The following is a 23,416-nucleotide window of genomic DNA, read 5'->3' as shown; positions in this document are numbered from 1 at the left end:
AAGAGAGAGCGAGTGAGCACGCATGAATTGAGGCAGGATAGAGAGAGAAGGAGATACAGAATCTGAACCAGCCTCCGGGCTCTGGGCTGACAGCCCAGAGCCCGATGCAGGTCTTGAACCCAAGAACTGTGAGATCATGACCTGAGCCGAAGTCGGACGCTTAACTGACTGAGCAACCCAGGTGCCCCAAACCCCAAGCTATTCTTAAGTTGTAAAGGGTGGAAATAGCCCATCTCTTGTAAATATACAACTCTGCCACTGGTGTTATGTTTGATGTCTACATATTGGATGCATGCTCAATAATGTTAAGAACAAAACAGTATCCAACTGGCACCGCTGTTGTCTAACTTTATAATGGAGGTCTAGCTATTGTAATAGATCAAGAAAAATAAATAAGAATTATAAATATTTGAAAAGGAAAGATTAACTTATTTCCACATATTATCTTAAAAACCTACAAAACATAGACAATAATTTATTAGAATTAATTTAGAAATTAATTTTGATGGAAATAGTATCAACAAAAAAATCAGTAGTTTTTTCATTCCATTGGTAGGAGTAATTAGTTGAGATCTATATGACAAAATTACCGTTTACCATAGCAACCAAAAATATCACATTCCTAAGAATAAACATTAAAAAAAAAATCCTACAGAAAGTAGAAGACATTTAAATTTTTTAGTAAAGGTTATACAAACAGATTAATCAGTGAAAATATTCAATGTTATTATCTGTTGCTCCTAAAGTATTCTCTATATTGAATGCAATCCCGGTCATACTAAATCTCTACATCATGTAGAGGAGAAAATGAGAGAGGATAGCAAAGTAAAACAAAAGACAAAAATAACGATGGTCAGGTACTGAGGCATGTTGCAAAATCAAAAGAATAAAAATAGAAGGGCAGTAACAAAATAGACTACACAATAACAGTGGGAACAGATTAAAGCCTCTTGAGTCATACCCAGTGCAGTAAGTTCCCTGACATGTTTTAAGAGAGAACACAACTTCAAAGCAATGGAAAAGGAATTTATTTTCAGGGGCAAATGCTGATCTATTAGAATGAAACAGATTTCTGATTTGTGCAATATTAAAAAAGGCATACCAATTTAAAAACTAATTCAATAAATCACTGTAAGGATATTTTCCACAGTATTTGGGTATGAGAGGCCTTTTTCAGTAGGTTACAAAACTGAGAGCTATAAAGAGATATATTTACAAAATAATGATTGTAAATATAATTTTAAACACTTTGTTAGGAGGCAGATAACTTGAAGTAAACAAAAACAAAAACAAGTCCTATCTTGTAGAAAAGATGATGATTTACAATTAGTCGTATAGAGGGTTTCCTTAAATCAGTAAGAGACATATAAACAACCCAACAAGAAAAAACAGGCCGTGACTGTAACTCTTCACAGAAACTTACAAGTTTCTCAAGCCTACTTATAGTGAAAGGTATGAGAATTGTCATAGCATTCAGATTTTATGTAATCAACAAGATTTTCAAAACTTAAAACAGTAACTTGGTAACTTTCAGTTGAAACAAGAACAAAAGTGAATATTAACTTTCAAATATTGATTGGATCTAATGTTTAGAAAGTAATCAAGAATTTTTTTTATCAAAATAAAGAATGAATTTTCTTATTCCCTCTCTCTAAAAAAAATTACGTATTTTGCCCCCTCCCCCAAATGTTTATCGCAGCAGTTCTCCTAACAGGGAAAGTTGGAAATTACCTAAGTATCCATCAATAGGGAATGTTTAAATAGTTCTTTTTTTTTTTTTTTTTTTGAGTTTGTAATATAATCAGAAGCCAGTGGAAAAACATGGGAAGCAATTTATATTTACCCGTTTGTCTGTGACAGATTTTGTAAATAGCTGATGTTATCTATGGTGCAAGCTGTAAAATCACCTCGCTTCATGTGCTTGTGCATAGACATGTAGGTAAATTAATAGAAATGCTGCAAACCTGCAAAATAATTTTGGATGTTTGGATTTTTTTTATATATTTCCTTGCCTATGGAGAGCGTTTTCTTGCACAGTTTGTAAAAACCTGTCAAAGTTTATGCCGGCATTTTTGTCAATGAAGGAAAATGGCTAACTTCATCGGTAATTCTAGTTATCTAATGTTTATTATAAGTCTAGTTCTCACATTCATACTTTGGTACCACGCAGTGAACGCATATCCAATTGCTGTGCTCGATTGTTAATTTTGTCCATGAGAAAACTCCAAGAGGTAAGAATATTTGCTAAAGTTACAGGGCTGGTATGTGTGAGAGACACTGGTAGCCACTATCAATAGTTTATTTTTCTTGAAAAATAACATTTATCTTGCCTTCAGCACTTTCAATGGATTGTAAAATAGAGAGTATGATAGCATGATAGACCCCAGAATGTTGAAGAGATAAATAGGCTCCTTTCCTTCCCATGAAAATTATAAAGCTCTTGTCCACCTGATTATTCACAGTCATCCACTATGAGAATGGGAAACAGTGTCCTAGCAAACTCAGCATGACATGAACCGTACCGGTCTAGATGGCACTTGATTCTAGGCTGCTTGAGTTCGGGGGTGCGGTTACAGACACAAGACGTTTCGGGTGCCACCGTCATACGCTGAGTAAGACGGGCGTGTTAAGGATGGAGTCTGAAGTACAAGTGGGTCCCTGGAGATACTGCTTGTGGAGGACGCAGGCGGGACCCTGATGCTGAGTGCCCTCTGTGCATGGAGGCTGGGGAGGGGGAGGCAGGGAGGAAGAGCCCGGGGGAGCCTCAGCCAGCTCTGGCCCGGGATTGGCCGCACAGGAGTGGACTCTTAGCTGAAATGGCCAGAGCGTCGCCAGGTCAGACAGGCGTTTGCTGGGCGCTGCCGTGGGGAGTGTGGCGTGGGGCCCAGTGCTACGGTAGATCTTGAAGGGGCTGTGTTTGGAGACGCTCGGGACACTGCTCCCCTGTGCCGGGTGGCCTTTGGAAGGGACATGTGAGGAGCGCACCTGCCTGGCTGGTGCACCGAAGGACAGTGCTTTGTGGCAACCTTCACATGGAACTTAGTGAGTACGCCTGCCTCTTGTGTCCTTGTCTCCAGACAGTGCGCTGTGATTGCGACGTGCTTGTGTTGTGTCTATAGCCCATATCCGAGATAGTTGTGAACAATACATGAATTGGTACGTTACTAATGAATGAGGGTGATTCACCCCACTGAGCCCCCTTGGTCTTTAGACCACACAGGTAGGAGGTGGTGTCCTGGAGGAGTGAATTCATACCTCACACGTCTAAGGGCATCCCGTGTTGTTAACATGCTCACAGTGTCTAAATTATTGAGCCATGAGGTATTTGAGCGGGTGGTGAGAAAATCACTATATGAATTTAATTGTTTTCCCAATTGAAAAAAAAATACCTGTTGGAGGAAAATGTGTAACTTTGCTGTAGTGCTCTTCCATAGCCAATGGACAGATTTCTTCGCATGTGTACAAATGCTTTTTAATCATCAAAGTATATGACTGACTGGCTTAGAGATGATTAATATTTTAGTGCCACCAAATATCTTTTTTAAAGAATAAATCATTTCAGTGACTGTATAATAAATAAAGCTGAAAACTGTAATTCACTTATTTTTAGCCAAAAATGATTCCAAAGTTACGTTAAGTCATCTAAATGTAAAAGCTGAATTATAAATTTTTACTTAATTTTTCTAGTAGACTTAAGAATTTCTTTGTATTTATGCTTTAAATATGTGTTTGTAGGGATTGTTGCTACTATGGTCTGAATATGTGTGTCTCCCCAACCCCCCGAATTCCTATGTTGACATCGTAACTCCTGAGGTGATGGTATTAGGTATTCGGGAAGTGATCAGGTCATGAAGGGCAGGGCCCCTATAGATGGGATTACTGTCCTTCTAAAGGAGGCCTCAGAGGGTACCCTTGCTGGCTCTGCCATGTGAGGACACAGCATAAACACGGCTGTGTTTCTACAACTGGAAACCCGTCCCTCACCAGACACTGAACCTGCCGGTGCCTTGATTTTATATTTCCTAGACTCTAGAATTGTGGGAAATAAATTGCTGTCTCTTTTTTTAAGTTTATTTCTTTTGAGAGAGCGAGAAAGAAAGAGGCAGGGAGAGAGAGAGAGAGAGAGAGAGAGAGAGAGAGAGGTAAGGGGATAGAGAGAGAGAGAGAAAGAGAGAGAGAGGGAGGGAGAGAATATGAATCCCAAGCATGCTCCACACTGTCAACACATAGCCTGATGTGGGGCTCAGTCCCATAAACCATGAGATGGTGACCTGAGCCAAAATCAAGAGTTGGACACTCAACCTACTGAGTCACCCAGGCACCCCCAAAGTTCTTTTTTAAGCCACTTTGTCTATGGTATTTTGTTATAGTAGCCCAAATGGACTAGGAAATTTGTTAAATTGATTAAATGTGTTTGAAATGTATTTATCCCTGTCTCTACCTCATTGTCTGGGACATTGCCACATACACAGAATGATCAAAAAATATTTGTTAACTGAGTAGTTGCTTACTTCAAATATATATTGTACTCATAACAACTTTTAGATGCCACCGACACCCAAGGAAATATTAGAGGTAAATTTGCCTTAAAGGTTTCTTTATCAAAATCCTATAACTGTATTATTAATTTCATGATAACAAAGATAAAAAATGTTATGATACCTGATTTATGTCTCTTTCTTATATTGGTCTCTGGGAATAGGGCATCTGTCTTTCACATCCTTGTGTCATGAAAAGTGGAGATCTTTGTGGGGGGGATCATCAGCACTTAGCAGTAGTCTTCAAGGGGAGAGTCTCTGGGGAATCCTGCAAATGACGTTTCTCTCACCTTTTCCATAAACGTTGCTATTTGTGTCCCCACTTAATGTTGTGCGCAGTGGTATTAGCTCCTCTCTGAAAATTAATTCTCATGCGGAGTTTGGCATTTAGATAATTTAATGGAATGAAGAGATGTGGTAAGTTGACCCTATGTATTAGGATTTTTCTTGGTTTACATCTGCTGACTGACAGGTAGTGACCTTACTCTCTTGTCCTTCCTGCACCTGTATTGATAACCTAATAATCCTGTCCAGCGTGGTAATGTTTAATTGGAATGTATCAGCTAATATAGCATATCCATTTTTGATAAATTATGACATGAAATACAGTTTCTATGACAATATGTTAGATGTTTATTATATAATATATAAAATAGAAGTTCAGAATATAAAATATAATGTAATATATTATGTACTATAATATAACGTATAATATGCGTATATATATTATTCCCTCCTTAGCTGCAGAAAACTCACCCACTGCCAGAAAAAGAAAGTTATAGAAGCTCCTGGGTAATTTCCTTGGATTCTTTTCGCATTTCCCTCATCCTGCATTTCCTATCAGTCTTTCTGTGACTACAAACCTTGGCTTAACACTGGGAATCTAGCTCTCATTCTGTTTTTGGCCCTCTGGTGTTTATACTTGGCCTTCCTGGAGTTTGGCTCATGGCCTCGCACTTAGACTTGTCTTCTGGTTTGCTTTTAGTGCCAGCCCTTGGAAGCCATTTCAGGTGCTGGTCGGTGGACAGACTTGCCTATCAGGTCATTTTTCCTCCATCACTCAGAGGAATGTATATACACAAACAAATTAGGACTCTTATTATTTTATAAGAAGAGAAGTCTTCATGAGAAAGAGACTAAGGCAGGTCTCTTTCACATTGATTATATTGAATTGGCATTAAGATTTGTCTCTGGACTCAACATCCTTAGCCCCTTCCATTAAAATATGCTTTCTCAAGACGTGTAAGTTTCATATTATTCTTGGACTCTGGGTTCTGTCTTCTAACTTCACTGTGATTTTACTCCTTGCCTTTTTTTTTTTTTTTCTTTTTTCTTGGATAGTGTGTCACTGGTTACAAACTCTGATGAGCTAGTCTTGTTATCTGCAGGAGGATAAATATTTTATATTTTAAGAAATTCAGTGACTGATTCAAATACTTGAAAATATATCAAGAGAGAATTAAGCTTTCTTTGTTTGATACTAGATAGAACTAAGTTCTGCAGAGGTGTTCTGCCAAAGATTTCTTCTGGCTCCTGTCCTAGAAGCCTTCTGAGAAAAGTCAACATGTGAACACTTGATTGGGGCAGTAGATGTTGACCTCTGCCCTGCCTTCGTCTAGGAGTCTTACCTTAAGCAAGTCCTATCACTTTTCTATGCCTTGGTTTCCTCATTGGTAAATTGGGTAGATGAAGAGAGAGTTTTAATTCTCTTGATCCTGGGATCGAGGCTTGGGAAGAATGGATTTGTTCTGGAAGATGGGAGCTTACTTGTATTTCTGTACCCTCTGAAGCCAGGATCTTACCTTCACTGTTGAATGCACCCATTCTCTATTTCTGGTGCCTGGTACCATGTATTAAGATCCTCCAGTCCACGTGGTAACAATGAAATCACAGCAGATCTTACATCCCAGAATACGTCCTGTAAGCCACAAGGTTCCAGACTACAGGAGAAAGAATGTGGCTCAGAATTTGGTTTAACCATGTAACGGCCTTTGTAGATTAGAGTCCTGTTTACCATTTGGCTCATCCATCGCCACTGAGCTGCTGTGGATCAACTCTGCCCATCTGTGCTGTGTTCTAACCAAAAGGATGGGAAACTTCCTTTCTCACATGGTGTGGATGTGCCACCTGGGATGAAATGGAAATACTGGCAGTCTGGGGGTCATGTTTCTCATTCTCCTCTGCTTTTGTCTTTCTTTTTTCTTCTCTTCCCAGTATTCCCCATCCAGGTGTTTAATGATCTTGCACGGCCCTTTTCCGATTGAGGTTCTGGAGTCTGCCCCAGAATTCCTTTTTCTTCCTTCTTCCTCAACTACATCCCCTCTTGGTTAGTGGTTTAGAGAGGAAGCCACACATTAAACTCATGTCTATTATAAGTGAAGGGCTCCAAGTTTCTTAAGATAACTTACTCTTCAGAGGTGTCTGTATTTTAAAAGGAATTGACACCTCGGAAAAGGCTAGGCTAGGCATGAGATATATAGGTGAGGCATATATATATATATTTACAGAATAGCTTTTCCAGAGCCCCATAAATCATACCTAAGGATGCCCAGCACATTTGCTTACTTTTATACTTGTACACAGTAGAGTAGTGACATTTAAAACATAAAAAAGTAAACGGTCTCTCAGTTTTACCAGTTGTTTGGTTTTCTATGAAAAGACCAGTTGCTGACCCTCTTGTGTCCTTCATATTTCATCCATTTCTTTTACTTTTGTCTCCACAGTGGAAGCTTTGTCTTTAACTCCAGGTATTTTAATGACATTCTGCTGTTTTTGGAGTGACCGTGTATTGAAGGCTTTAGTATTCCGGGAAATTTGAAAACTATGTTAAATCAAAATTTAAAATGTCCAGCAAGCACTTCTTTATGGGTTTCCATCTTTAAAAAAATCCTAATACTCAGCTATTAGGGTAATCTTCCACTCAGTCCAAGAGAACACAGCGTTTAAAAGTTTTCAGCACACATGTCTCTCTTTTACTGCTGACGAAGCTAATGATGATGATACCTTGGCTCCCTACAATTGTGTGGAGTTAAGTTTTTAAAAATGCTCTGAGTTGTCTTTTCCTGTCGTCTTCCTTGTTTTCTATTTTTACTGGCAGAAAGAAATTGTTGTTCCTACCAAAGGAATCATTTTAGTTGGGAATGAAAGTTTGAGTGGAGATGGGTCTGTGTGGCCATGAACAAAGGGTGCCAGTAAACTTCATATAAACAGCATGTATGAGAACTCTGTCCTTTTCGGTGACGACACACTTTCTTCACCTTCTGAGCCACCACTGACCATTGGATCCAGGGAGAACAGTGAATAGTCTCAACATCGTCTGTGGTGGTGGTTTTGATAGTATCCGATTACATCTCAGCAAGACTCCTCACTGTCCTTGTGTATCTTCGTCAATTCATGCAGTCCACCATTCCATTTTGTAAAATTTATTTTTAATTTTCCCTCTTCTTCTGTTCTCATTGTATTTTCCCTTTTTCTTATGCCAAGCCATCTATTAGCCAAACGGTATGGTCAGGTTTAAGGGTTATGTTTGTCTTGATCTAAAGTTTCTAGTTTGTGGTATTCTCAAGTCAGGTGACCTTAGGTAGCTTTTACAGGTTTTCTGGGACCCCTGTGAAATAGATACTATTATTGTTCCAGTTTCATAATAAAAATTGGGACTCAAAGTGTTAAATAAGGTGTTCAAGCTCTCACAGCAAGATTCAAGAGTTTGTGACTCTCAAGTCCTTGATCTTAACAATTCCCGTGTTTTATGTGTGTGTGGTGCTGTGAGGGCAGGTGCTAGGAAGGGCGAGGGGGTGGCTTAATCCTCTTCATGCAGAGAGAGATAGTAGAACCTTTGAGGTTGGGAGGGAGGCTTTAACCCTTAGCATTTCTTTTTTTTAAATTTTTTTTTTTAACGTTTTATTTATTTTTGAGACGGAGAGAGATACAGCATGAATGGGGGAGGGGCAGAGAGAGAGGGAGACACAGAATCGGGAAGCAGGCTCCAGGCTCTGAGCCATCAGCCCAGAGCCCGACGCGGGGCTTGAACTCACGGACCGTGAGATCGTGACCTGAGCTGAAGTCAGACGCCCAACCGACTGAGCCACCCAGGCGCCCCTAACCCTTAGCATTTCTAAATGCTTTATCTTTTAAAAGCCCATTCACTCTCTCTCCTGTGAAGGGCCAGTGTCCTATCTCTAAGTGATTTGAGAAGAGGATGGTATGTTTGGGGAACTGTTTTTCACTTGAGGCTACATGTTAGATTCAAGAGGGCAGGCACAAGGTCCCCTTGTCCTGTGCTGAGTCACATGGCCCCTCGTTGACGCTAGGTGGGTATCAACTGAGTGAAAGGGTGCAGGTTATAGATGTTGGCCGTCGAAAGTAGACCTAGGACATGAATGTTCAGGATGCCAGGATTCAGGCAACAGAATGGTCGGAGTTGTGGGTGCATGCTAAATTCTGAATATTTCTCTGAGCTCTACTTGGGATGGTAATAAGCACACACATGCACACACACACACACACATGCACTCACACACCCCTTATGAATCATAATCATTAAAAGAAAATACTAATTATTTGAGTGGTTGTTAGAAGAGTCAGAATAATGGAAGGAATTGTCATGTGGACAGCGATAAGCTGCTGTGCAAATTTCTGATTGAATTATACCCTAAGGCAAAGATAGTATGGCTGAGCCCTTGGAAATATTAAAAAAACTAATTAACAGGGATTATATCTTTAATATTCAGATTTTACCAAGTATAGAAGCAATCTTGAAAAATATAAAAGATTAATGTTAAATTTGTGTTCATTTCTTCTCCTCCAGCTCCTTACCACCTCTGCCGTTCACCAATATTTGGTCCTTTTTCTCTCCTAAAACCTTGGATAACGTTCTCCCTTGACCATATTTTTTTCTTAAGCAATTAGCCATTTGAGAATTATAGCTAGGAAACAATTATCCCCAGAATGCATGGGAATAAAGTCCCCAATGTTTCTTTAGTTGTCAAGCCTTTAGCAGTGCCAAATTATTTTAGACTTGTGATCAGATAAGAATTGATTTTCCAAATTAATTGGGCAAGTTCCAGTTCGGGTTGAAAAAAAGTAACAACAGCAAAAAGATACTCTTATTTTTTAACACAATTTTTTAGAGCGGTTTTAGGTTCACAGCAAAATTGAGGGGCAGGTACAGAGATTGACAATATGCCACCTCTCCCACACATGCATAGACTTGCCCATTGTCAACATCCCCCACTAGAGCAATATGTGTATTACAGTTGATGTATCCACATTGAAATGTCATAGGTTACTGTAAGGGTCATTCTTGGTGTTGTATATTCTGTGGGTTTGGACAAGCATGTAAGTGACATGTATCCATCGTTATGGTGTCCCATGGAGTACTTCTGCTGCCCTGAAAGTCTTCTGTGCTCCACCTGTTCATTCCCCTGTTCCACACTGGCAGTCACTGACCTTCGTCAGGAGATCTATGTCTCCATAGTTTCGCCTTCTCTGTAATGTCACTTAGCTGGAGCCATACAGTATGTAGCCTTTTCAGATTGGCTTCATTCTCTTGATAATAGGCTTTTAAGCCTCTTCCATGCCTTTTTAGGGCTTTGTAGCCCCTCTCTTTTTAGTGTAGAATAATACTCCACTAAATGGATGTATCACTCATTTACTGAAGGACTTCTTGGTTGCTTTCAAGGTTTGGCAATCATGAGTAAAGCTGCCGTAACCATTTGTGTACGGGTTTTTGTGTGAAAATATGTTTTCAGGTCTGTTGGGTGAATACCGAGAAGTGTGATGATTGAACCAGATGGTAAGGACATCTTTGGTTTCGTAAGAAATTGCCACATTGTCTTCCAGAGTGTTGGTACCATTCTCATTCCCATCGGCAGTGAGAGTTGAATTGCTCCACACCCTCACTGGTGTGTGTATTGTCAGTGTTCTGGATTTTGCTTGTCCTCACAGGTGTGTGGTGGCATCTGATTGTTGTTTTTATTTCCCATTTCCCTGATGACATAAGACGTGGAGCATCTTTTCATATGCTTCTTTGTCATCTGTGGATCTTCTCTGGTGAGGCATCTGTTAAGGTCTTCGGCCCAGTGTTTATTGGGTTGTTTTCTTATTGTTGAATTTCAAGAGTTCTTGGTATATTTTGCAAAGAGTCCTTTTTCAGATGTGCGTTCTGCAAATTCTTTTCCCAGTCTCTAGCTTATCTTCTCATTCTCTTGACATTGTCTTTCTCAGAGCAGAAGTTTCTAATTTTAATGAAGTCCACTTTATCAATTATTTATTTTGTGGATCACAGGTTTGGTGGTGTTGTATTGAATAAAAGTCATTGCCATACCCCAGGTCATCTGGGTTTTCTCTCCAATTTTATTTAAAGACAAGTAAATATTAAGTGAAATTAACCTCTTTTAAATCTCCATAATCACATCTGAGTCCTCTCTCTTAAAGCAAAAAATAAAAAGAAGACAGCACATCTTTAATATTTCATACCACGATGCAGTGATAGAAGGAATACTTGTCACACAAGTTCAACAGTCACCTATATATGAGGGTGAGATGGTCTGTTTCGTTATCTAAATTTTAGAATATAGAATAAAAAGGAATTAACGTTCCTTGCTTATTTTTTATCATTAAAGTTTCAATAAACAAGATGCATGCTGGGGGTACTCTTCATGTACTGAACATGATAACAGTGCTAAAAATAAAAAAGTACTAAAATAGCCCTTTCGCCTTTTTTAAATATGTTCACTTTATATAATGTTAGCAGCAGTTCTGTGATGTAGATATTTTTATGTCCATTTTAAAGGTGAGAGTATTGGGTTTCACGGAGGTTCCCTGGGTCTCCAAGGAGATGTGGCTCCAAAGTGGCTATCAGTGCTTATTGAAGTGAGTAGTGTGACTGTTAGCAGTGGACGACATACTTGGGTTTAAATGGCCACAGGGGCTTCGGTTTTCTCACGTGAAGCACAGTGTAGATGTGGACGGCTGCTGGCCTTGCCTCAGTGGCCTGAGAGTAACAGGGCTGAATTCTCTGCAGCTCTGTGCCTCCTCCCTCTTGGTGACACAATGGCAGTGCCGGTATAGACACTGTCTTTCTGGAAGTTCAAAGAGGAAATGGAAGAGTAGAGGGGAGAGTGGTTCCTGTGTCAGGAAAGCAGTCTTTCTCTGAACTCTAATCCATCATGGATGGGCCACTTTGCAGTCTTCAGCCTCCGATGATCCTGGGATGGTCAGTGTTTACCTTTTCCGGGTCTGCTACAAAGGACAGCAAGGAAGAGGTGATTGGGAATGGGGACAGGAGAGCCAGACTGTAGTACCTGTCACAGTGGTACATTCACAGTGGTAAACTCCAGTGTCAGACGACCAGCTGTGTTTTTTAAAAACATACAGGCCTTCCAGATATACACATATTGTCCTTCAACGCTACGATCAAAATAATTAAGCAAAATAAAATTGTTGCTATCCAAAAGAATTCTTGTCTTCCCCTTATACAAGTAATTATCTCTGTACACTAAATATAAACATGACTTTATTGCATTTAAAAGGGATACTGGTCTAACTTAACATATCAGGTGTAAATTTTTTTTTTTTATGAGGTATAACTGATGTACAATATCCTGTTAGTTTCAGGTATGGATCACAGGGATTTGATATTTTCATACATTATGCACTGATTCCTTGATAAATCTAGTTACCACTGTTACTGTATAAAGTTAGTAGTATATTATTGACTATGTTCCTTGTACTGTACTTTTCATCCCCATGACTTATTTTGCTTTAATGTTTTATTTATTTTTGAGAGAAAGAGAGAGAGAGCAAGCTGGGGAGGGGCACAGAGAGAGGGAGACAGAGAATCCGAGGCAGGCTGCAGGCTGTGAGCTGTCAGCACAGAGCCCGATGTGGGCTCGAACTCAGGAACTGTGAGATCGTGACCTGAGCTGAAGTTGGACACTCAGCCGACCAAGCCACCCAGGTGCCCCTGACTTACTTATTTTATAACTGTAGGTTTGTACCTCTTAATTCCTCCTCATCTATTTAACCTGTCTCTCCACCCCCTCCCCCTTGTCATAACCACCAGTTTGTTTCCTGTATCTCTGAGTCTTTTTTTTTTTTTTTTTTAATTTTTTTTTTTCAACATTTTTTATTTATTTTTGGGACAGAGAGAGACAGAGCATGAACGGGGGAGGGGCAGAGAGAGAGGGAGACACAGAATCGGAAACAGGCTCCAGGCTCCGAGCCATCAGCCCAGAGCCTGACGCGGGGCTCGAACTCACGGACCGCGAGATCGTGACCTGGCTGAAGTCGGACGCTTAACCGACTGCGCCACCCAGGCGCCCCTCTGAGTCTTTGTTTGTTTTGTTTTATGTGTTGGGTTTTGTTTTTCAGATTCCACATATAAGTGAAATCACACAGTGTGTGTCTTTGTCTGACTTCGTGCACTTAGCATAATGCCCTCTTGGTCTATCCATGTTGTTGCAAATGGGAAGATCTCATCCTTTTTTTTTTTTTAAGTTTATTTACTTTTGAGAGAGAGAGCACGTGCACACTTGGACACACAAAAGCTAGTTGGGGGAGAGGCAGAGAGAGGGGATCCCAAGCAGGCTCCATGCTCTCAACGCAGAGCCCAACATGGGACTAGAACCCACGAACCATGACTGGAGCCGAAGTCAGATGCTTCACTGACTGGGCCACCCAGGGGCCCTGAGATCGCATTCTTGGTGATGGCTGAGAAACTACAAATGATTACCAGAGGTTATTTTTAGAGGAGGGTATGTGGTCCTTTGTGTGGCTGAAGCTGTTCATTGGTCACAAGCCTGTCTCCTCTTCTTACAACCCTCCCCTTACAATCACATTCCTTTGTTGAGCCTCCCTTGCCGTTAGCTGTGGCCTTACGCCATGTTCCAGCTGCTGGAAGTTGCCCAGAAGCGAGGTGTGGCACCTTTCAGGGTGAACCACATGAACGTTCTGTGCGCCTCCGTCGTGTCGCTCGCTCTCCACCCAACTCTTGTGGCAGACCCTGGTGGTTCTGGGAAGTGGGGGAGCCACCATGTGGGAAGAGCTGTCTGCAAATGAGAAACACTCACATGGGTCCATCAAGTGAGCAAAACATTAACATTTGGTGTGTTAGGCTGAAATTTGGGGGTTTTCCAGTGAGAGCATTTATAACACTTCAGAAACAGTTATGTTTGGACAAGGGAAGGAGGTAAGAGAGCTCATTTGCTGTCAGGTTTGGCCGTGGCCCAACCTTCTGCAGAGTCACCCTCAGAGAGAGAGGCCTCTAAGTCAAGGCTGGTGGTGCCCCCTCAAGAAGGACTTGGCTTTGAGCGTCCCTGCTCAGCTCAGTCCGTGCAGACCATTAAAGTCTGTCCCACTGAAGCTTTTTTAAAAATTAGCTCTTGTTCGAAACCGTGTAAGTAAATCACAGTAACAGTTCGGTTGGATTTTCTAGGCCAAGAAGCCACACAGTTAAAATCTGTGAATAGATATAAGTATATACTTTAATATATCACTTTTGGCAAATGTTTGCAGATGTGTTTGAAAAAAATACTTTGTAAAGCGTGTGTTTCCTGACCTTTCATAGCCTGGGTGTTCTGGCTCTGCGTTTATTTCCTATAGGAATTCCATAATGTCTAGACATTTATGAACTGCTAGATACCAGATTTAATGGCATCGTGATAGAACATTGTTGTCAGTGGCCTGCTGAAGAGGCTGGCTTGAATCTCTTGGAGGGCGTATTAAGCTCAGGTTGATATTAAACTTCCCGAATTGGGCACCTGCCCCTCCATACCGGGCAGTTCCCGGTCCTAGTTCCTTGAGGACAGGAGCCTTGTATGACTCATCTGTGTACCCTGAAGGCCTCTATCATGCCATACCCACTGGAGACATGCAGTGGATATTAGGTGATCAAATGAGTAAATGACTTAGGAATGGGTATAAACTGTTACAGTTCTGTTTCTGCTCTGATGGTTCATTTTTAAAGCATGCAGTTTCGTAACAGAGATCAATACAATTGAATTCACAGTTCAAATGCTGACATTCATCAGTGAAGTAATTTGTGATGACATTATGAGAACTAGCATTGAACATTTAACTTCAGGTGACCATAAAGAGAATGTGATCTGAAAAGAAAAAGGTGTCAGTGAGCCATAGCAACAAGCGTGCTCGCCGGGCTGGTGGTGATGGTGATGGGAAGGGGAACCTGTCACACGCTACTCCTCCCTGTGTTGGTCATGGTCCAGGCTGCCGCGTGAGTCTGCCTGCCTCCCTTGGTTCTACCTGGCATCCTTCCTCTGGGCTTGTGTGTGGAACACGTGACGGCATACGTGGGAACAGAGAGTGTGGAAGATCCAGAAGTCGCCTGTCGTGGTATCTGGGAGCCGACCAGATCTGACTCCACCTGAGTTTGCAGCCCGTTTCTTTCTGGCTTGTCTTCCACCATCTATTCCTCCAGGTAGAAAACTCTAGAAACCAGCGTTTACGTAAACGTGTCCGCGTGGAAGGCCTAACCTGGGCTTGATGGTCTAATGACCTCCTCCTCACTGTGCAGATTATGGCACAAATGGTCAAAGAGCAAACGGGGTGATTGTAGAAGTCTTCGGGGGCAAGGCAGACGGGAGCACGTATCTGTGATGGCTTCATGGGCCACCAGTAATCAGGGATTCATCAAGAAGCAACTATTGTGAACCACAGAAAGAGACGTGATATTAATAGTCGCTGGAACTTCTCCAATACCTTTAGGTCTTCTAAAAACCCATTGAACGAAACCACTCTGCACATCCTCAGAAGGCTCTGCTCATTTGGCGAATGGGAGCAATTCAGAAATAGTTTTATGCAAACTAAGGATTGCTGCGATAAACAATAGTGCACTCGTTTATTCTTCCCTTGGAGTCCCTGCAAACTGGAGTCGGGGGGGATGGAGAAGGCAGGACACAGAGCTTGCTGCCTTTATCCAGTGGCTGCTCTTATGTCCTGCCTCCTTCTCCCATAACCCGGGACGTGAGTAGACGGCAGCCTCGGTTCTTCCTCCCTCCCAGCACAGCAGCCCCTCACCCCCTCCCCCCCCCGGAGCAGCCCCAACCCTGCCACTTTGACATTGGCCACGGTTTGGCACGTACCTGAGGGAGAGCAGCAGTTCCCCAACACTAGGCGGTTGTCTGCGCCTTCCGAGAAGATGCTCTGAAGCTTGGCTCTTCGGAAATGTGACCCAGAAATTGAAGTGCAGAACGTTGAGGGTTTCTTCCTCAGTGACTTGGTCCTGTGAGCAGGATGAAACCCAAGGGACAAGGTGCTGTTTGAGTTCAGTCTCTCTGCACACAGGTTATTTTATGGGGGTTTCTTGCGTGCGTCCGATGTCTTTAAAGTGCCTGTGTGTGTGCAGACACACAACTTTATGAAGAACGGCCTTGAGAGTGCTTTATAAAAGAGGCTATGGAGAGATCAAAGTCATGAAGGCCAGGCAAACAGATAGTGGAAAACAGATTTCGGGGTCAGTCAATGCTCTGCTCTTCCTTTCCTCCTGTTAGTTGGCCCACGTCCATGGTTGGTCTGCACAGTCAAGAGAGGCTTCTGTAGGAGCTTCTGGGGGAACCATATGAGGTGCATCAGTTGGGCCACCCGGCCCCGCTGCTTCTCCTGACTGATGCCCTGAGCATTGCCCCAGAATCACAGGACCAAAGTCTTTCCGCCCATTTCATCTGCATTCCCCTCTGGGGTGTGTGTGTGTGTGTGTGTGTGTGTGTGTGTGTGTGTGTGTGTTGTTCATATGTATGTGTACATTTAGCAGCCACAGCCTCTGCAGTCAGAAGGTGGACGCTTCCTCACTCGGAACCTGTAAAAGTGATCTATGCAGGGTATAACATTAAAGTCTCAGGTGAAGAAAAAATAAATCCTCCTGCTTCACGTGTTTCCCAGGCTTGATGATGGACAATTTTCTTTCCCCAATTCCTCCTAGCCTAATTATTCCTATCTTTGTGCCTCACTCAGGTTTGCAGGACTTTGCAAATTGTGGGCACTTGATTGAAGCCCATTTATTCACCGCTGTGCTGCACAGAAAACTTGCATGGCGAGGTCTGAGTACTGGCCGTCCCAGCCCTCTGCCTAAGACTTCATTCTTCATCTGATTTCCTGTTTGAATTCTCACCGTGCCATAGATTCATTATGACATTCATAACATAGAAAATCTCAAGTAATTTTTGGTGTGGATTGTTTTTGGTTGGTGTACATGTAAGTATGTATGCATGTATGCCTATTATGTGAAGCCGTATCACTTTTACGTTTTTATTTTTGAAATTTTCAAATGGTTGAGTTGGTTCTGTGTTAAAAAATATTCTCAGTTATCCTAGGTCAGCAAGCAAATTTTCTCTTCGTAACAAGAGAACCCATCCTTGATTTCACAACCCCCAAGAGTAACGTCTGGGTTCTTTTTTAGGAGGGCACAGTTACCAACCCCCACCTTCTTCCCAGATACAGAATGTCTTCTACCCGTGCTATGTCACTATTTTCTACGAACCTTTTTGTGACGCTCAGTATGTTTCATTGTGCCGTATTGATGTATGTGCTGGTGTCCTCTTCTGAACTCTCAGTGTCCAGGCAGACCTGTGTCTTTATGTTTCCGTGCGCACTAGCACGATGGCTGACATGGGAAAGTGCTCACATGAGGCCCAAGATTCTTTTCTGTCTGTTCCTCTTGTTGATTGAAACTCAGATGAGGGAAAGCAATGATAGGAGGAAGTTTCTCTCAGCTGCTAATAATGAGAAAGTAAGGTAGGTGCTTTCTGAAAACCGCCAGACAGAAAGAGCACCGTGGAGGTTGACACTCCGGATGGCGTCCCTGGTCCCGGTGCGGCAGTGCTCACGTGCGCCCGCCTGGCCCCTTTTGCAAGATGTCACTTCTTATTCTGGAGCGAGAATCTTGCTCTCACCCATTCCAAAAGAACGTCTAAAGCATCACAAGCAGAATAGACTCCTTCTGGAGCCAAATCACCCAACGTGGGTTTCAAGGAAGCAGATCAGGGTAAGGTGAGAGGCTGGAGAGAAGCAGCGGCGATAGAATCGCAGCCCTTTGGTGGCTGGAATGTGAAGGAGGTGAACAGCGTCTGATGCCGGAGACCGGCCCTCACCGCGATCCTGCCCCCCACGAGGAGACGCCATGTGTCCCCGAGCCTGTGTGAGCCTTGACCTCGTTCCACTCACACAGAGGAGTCTGTCTCTTCTCGTAGCTGCTGGACAGAAACGCGCTTAAAGTACATCTTTTTCTCGTGCTCATTGGTGCCGTTCCCTCTGCCCAGACGTCTTGTTGTCTGCTGGAAGTGCAGCAGATAGAAGCACACTGCCGGCCGTGCGCGCTGTGAAATGTGTGGGCTCCCATTCACGGCCAGGAGGCCCGGAGAGCTGCACCGTCCTCAGGGGAAGACAGGCCCTCCAGGTGACCACGGCGATGGCCACAGGCCAGGCCTGGAGAGCTGCACTGTCCTCCAGGGAAGACAGGCCCTCCAGGTGACCACGGCGATGGCCAGAAACCAGGCCTGGAGAGCTGCACCGTCCTCCGGGGAAGACAGGCCCTCCAGGTGACCATGGTGATGGCCAGAAACCAGGCCTGGAGAGCTGCACCGTCCTCCGGGGAAGACAGGCCCTCCAGGTGACCACGGCGACGGCCACAAGCCAGGCATCGGCCTCGTGCTGGCAGTTGTGAGTGCCTGGCACGTGGTCTCTTGTTAAGTCTTCCCCACAGTGCTCTGAAGAGAGAGCCCTGCCTTCTCAGTTTCTCTCGTGGGGAGATGAGGCGTGGAGCAGTCAGGGCGAATGTCTAATGTAAGGAGAGGTAAGCACCACGGATTCACAGCTACACAAGTGTGACGTCAGAAGCTGAGCTCTGATGCTTCTGTGCTGCTTCCTGGTGTGGGATACACGGACTGAAAGGATGGAACTTTTGGACCATGCTTGTCCTTCCCTCCTCCCTCCCTCCTCTCCTCCCCTCCCTTCCTTCTCTCCTACCTTCCTCCCCTCCTCCCTTCCTTCCTTCCCTCCTTCCTCCCTGCCTTCCTCCCTTCCCTCCTCCCTCCCTCCCTCCCCTCCTCCCCTCCTCCCCTCCCTTCCTTCTCTCCTACCTTCCTCCCCTCCTCTCTTCTTTCCTTTCCTCCCTTCTTCCTCCCTTCTTTCCCACCTTCCTCCCTGCCTTCCTCCCTTCCCTTGAGACACACAGGGACTGTCCCATGTTTGGTAGAAGATCCTATTGGTTGTCAATACATATGAATTTTAGGCAAGGAGGTACCCTCCTCGGTACACACGTGGCAGAAATACTCTAAGCTTTAGACTTTTCACTGTAATTAACAGCTGGGGCTGTAACTATTGAGGACTAGAGAGAGATCAGCAGGACAGTAGCCACAGGAAGAGAAGTGTGAAGAAGGAGAGAAGTGACTCAGAGTTTCCTGAAATTAGAGCATTTTTAAAATGTTCATTTTGAGATGGAGGGAGGGAGGGATGGGGGGGAGAGAGAGAGAGAGAGAAGGAGGGAGGGATGTATGGGGGGAGGGACAGAGAGAAAGAGAATCCCAAGCAGGTTCCATGCTGACAGCACAGAGCCCACCATGGGGCTTGATCCCATGAACCGTGAGATTGTGACCTGACCTGAGCCAAAATCAAGAGTCACATGCTTAACCGTCTGAGCCACCTGGATGCCTCCAACTTAAAACATTTTGTAGACATTTTTTTTGACATTTATGTTCTCGTCTCTAAAAGTCCTTAGGTATAAACAGTGAACATTTCTTTATCCATGAAAATAGCTCTGTGGTTAGCTCATTATATATGTGGTTAGCTCTGTGGATCACTGGATCCATCTCTTTGATATACAATTGATGTAATTTATGGACCTTATTTCGCTGTCTTCATCTAAAAGGAACGAATTTAGCCTGAAGGGAAGAGGGAATGATTATCAGTGGGATACTTGCCCCAGTCTACAGAGGATGGAATGAAACACGACAGAAGTTAGGACGAAGAGGGGTCTAACAGGGAAAAGCTTTTATTATCAGAATGTATTAAGAGCCCGCTTACATGCTGCCAACAGAGCAGTAAAACGTTGTGGGGTACACTGTTAAAATGTATAGTCAAGTTTGTTTTAGCTGTATAGCCTATTAGAATTAATACAGATATGATTTTGATATCACATTCCATTTCTCTGTTCAATAATTATTATTCAGTTCTGTCATTATAAAGCTGGACTATACAGTTTGGTAGCTAATAGCCACTTGTGACTATTGAGCAATTGACAGGTGGCTTTTCTGAATTAAGGAATTCTGTAAATGTAGAGCTAGAACAAACAATCCTAAAATTTGTATGGAACCACAACAGACTCTGAATAGCCAAAGTAATGTTGAAAAAGAAAACCAAAGCTGGAGGCATCACAATCCCAGACTTTACCTCTATTACAAAGCTGTGATTATCAAGACAGTATGGTATTGACACAAAGATAGACACACAGACCAATGGAACAGAATAGAGAAGCCAGAAATCGACCCACACACATATGACCAACTAAGCTTTGACAAAGCAGGAAAGAATCTCCAGTGGAATAAAGCCAGTCTCTTCAGCAGGTGGTTCTGGGAAAACTGGACAGCGACATGCAGAAGAATGAACCTGGACCACTTTCTTACACCATACACAAAAAGAAACTCAAAATGGATGAAAGACTTAAATGTGAGACAGGAAACCATCAAAATCCTACAAAATCCATCTTTGACCTCTGCTGCAGCAGCTTCTTACTTGACATGTCTTCAGAAGCAAGGGAAGTAAAAGCAAAGAGTATTGGGTCCTCATCAAGATACAAAGCTTCTGCCCCACAAGGAACACAATCAACTAAAAGGGAACAGACAGAATGGGAGAAGATAATAATGAATGACATATCAGATAAAGGGTTAGTATCCAAAATCTATAAACAACTTAGCAGACTCACTACCCACCCCCCCCCCCCAAAAATAATCCGGTGAAGAAATGGGCAGAAGCCATGAATGGACACTTTTCCTAAGAAAAGTGGCCTACAGACCAATGAAAAGATGCTCAACATCACTCATCATCAGGGTAATACAAATAAAAACCACAATGAGATACCACCTCACACCTGTCAGAATGGCTAATATTAACAACTCAGGCAACAACAGATGTTGACTAGGATGTGGAGAAAAAGGAACCCTTTTGCACTGTTGGTGGGAATGCGAACTGGTGCAGACAGTCTGGCAAATAGTATGGAGGTTCCTCAAAATATTAAAAGTAGAACTACCCTAAGAGTCAGTAATTACACTACAAGGAATTGATCCATAGGATACAAAAATTCTGATTTGAAGGGGCACATGCACCCCAGTGTTTATAGCAGCACTTTCAACAATAGCCAAATCATGGAAAGAGTCCAAATGTCCATCAAAGTGGACTATTAGTGATGAAGAAGAATGAAATCTTGCTATTTGCAACAACATGGATGGAACTGGAGGGTATTATGCTAAGTGAAATAAGTCAGTCAGGAAGACAGATACCATATGATTTTACTCATGTGTGGAATTTGAGAAACACAACAGATGGACTTAGGAGCAGGGAAGGAAAAATAAGATAAAAACAGAGGGGGAGGAAAGCCATAAGAGACTCTTGAATATGGAGAACAAACTGAGGGTTGCTGGAGGAGGCAGTGGGGGTGGGTTAAATGGTTGATGGGCATGAAGGAGGGCACTTTTCAGGATGAGCACTGGGTGTCATATGTAATAAATGAATCCCTGGGTTCCACTCTTCAAGCCAAGACTACACTGTATGTTAACTAACTTGAAAATAATAATAAAAACAACCCAAAATCTGTAAATGTAAAATACACACTGGATATTGAAGACTTCTTATGAAATAAAAGTATAAAATTCATCATTGGCAGTTTTTTGTATTCACAAAACAAAATAATAATTTTATCATGAAAATTATAATATAAATTGATAATATTTTGGATATTTTGCATTCATTAAAGTATATTATTAAAATTATTTTCATGTTTCTTTTACTTTTTAGATATGGCTACCAGAGAATGTCAAATGATGTGGGCGATGTGTATGTGGCTCATGTTATAATTCTGTTGGACATCCCTGCTCTGGATTTTTCTCTTCTTTCTGTTCAGCTCCATATAAATATTTTGAGTAATAAGTAGAATTAGATGATCAATACAGTTTCATTTGGCTCATGGGAGAAAACAGCTAAAAAAATTAGTAGATGGAATGTTTGCTTTTTGTAGAAAACAAAATACATTTCAACAAAGATATTTATATTTTACTTATTTAAAAATTTTAATTGGATTACAGGTGACATACTATATTAGTTTCAGTTGTATGACACAGTGAAATCAACATTTACATACATTACAAAACGCTCACAACGATAGGTGTAGTTATTATCTGTCACTGTACAAAATTATTGTTTGTATTCCCTGTGCTGTGTACTTTTTAACCCCATGATTTATTTATTTTAAAGCTCAAAGTTTGTACCTGTTAATCTCCTTCACCTCTTTCACCCATATCCTCTTCTATTTCCTCTGGCAACTTCCAATTTGTTTTCTATATTGACAAATGGTTTTGTTTTTGTTGGTTTGTTCATTTGTTTTTTTAGGATTCCACCTATCAGTAGAATTGTATGGTACTTTTTGTTCTCTGACTTATTTCACTCAGTATAATACTCTGTAGGTGCAACTCTCTAGATTGTTGCAAATGGCAAGATTTTATTCTTTTTTGTGGCGAGTAATACTCCATTGTGTAAATTCCACATCTTCTTTATCCATTTATCTCTCACTGGACGCTTAGGTTGCTTCCTTATCTTGGCCATTGTAAATAATGCTGCAGTGAATATAGGGGTGCATATATATTTTCAAACTAGTATTTTCATTTACATCGTGTAAACACCCAGAATTGGAATTACTAGACCATATGGTCTATCTGGTTTTACTTTTTGAGAAGCTTGTACTGTCTTCCATAATGGCTGCATCAGTTTACCGTCCCACCAGCATTGTACAAGGCCTGCCTTTTTTCTGTGTCCTTGCTAGCACCTGTTACTTCTTATCTTTTTTTTCTTTTTTCCTTCCAATCTCCATGTGTACAGTGTTACATTAGTTTCACATGTACAATAGAATGGTTCAACAGTTCCATATATTAGGGCTCATCAAGAAAAGTGGACTTTTAATCCCCTTCACCTGTTTCACCAATCTCCCCTCCCATGTTCCCTCTGCTGATCATGTGTTTTTGTTCTCTATAGTTCAGAGTCTGTTTTTTGGTTTCTCTCTCTCTCTTTTTTTTTTTCTGCCTTTGTTTGTTTACTTTGTTTCTTAAATTCCACATATGATTGGAATCATATGGTATTTGTCTTTCTGTGATGGACTGATTTTGCTTAGTACTGTGGTCTCTAGCTCCATCTATGTTGTTGCAGATGGCAAGATTTTTCTTTTTTATGGCTGAATAATATTCGATTGCACAACTTCTCTATCCATCATCTGTGGATGGACACTTGAACTGCTTCCATAGTTTGGCTGTTGTACATAATGCTGTGGTAAACATAGGGGTGCATCTGTCCCTTCAAATTAGTGTTTTCGTAGTCTTTGGGTGAGTACCCAGAGTGCGATTGCTGGATTGTAGGGTAGTCCTATTTTTAATTTTTTGAGGAACCTCCACACTGTTTTCTGCAGTGGCTGTACCAGTTTGCATTCCCACCAGCCCTGGAAAAGGGCTGCTTTTTCTCCACATCCTCACCAACACTTGTTCTTTCTTGGGTTTTTTATTTTATCCTTTCCTACAGGTGTGAAGTGATACCTCACTTTGGTTTTGATTTACATTTCCCCGATGATCAGTGTTTCGTATCTTTTCATGTGTCTCTTGGCCCTCTAT

The sequence above is a fragment of the Panthera uncia genome, chromosome D1 (assembly GCF_023721935.1).
Source record: "Panthera uncia isolate 11264 chromosome D1, Puncia_PCG_1.0, whole genome shotgun sequence".
In the NCBI taxonomy this organism is placed as follows: Eukaryota; Metazoa; Chordata; class Mammalia; order Carnivora; family Felidae; genus Panthera; species Panthera uncia.
The sequence above is the reverse complement of the archived record's forward strand: the minus strand, read 5'-3'. Positions refer to the sequence as shown.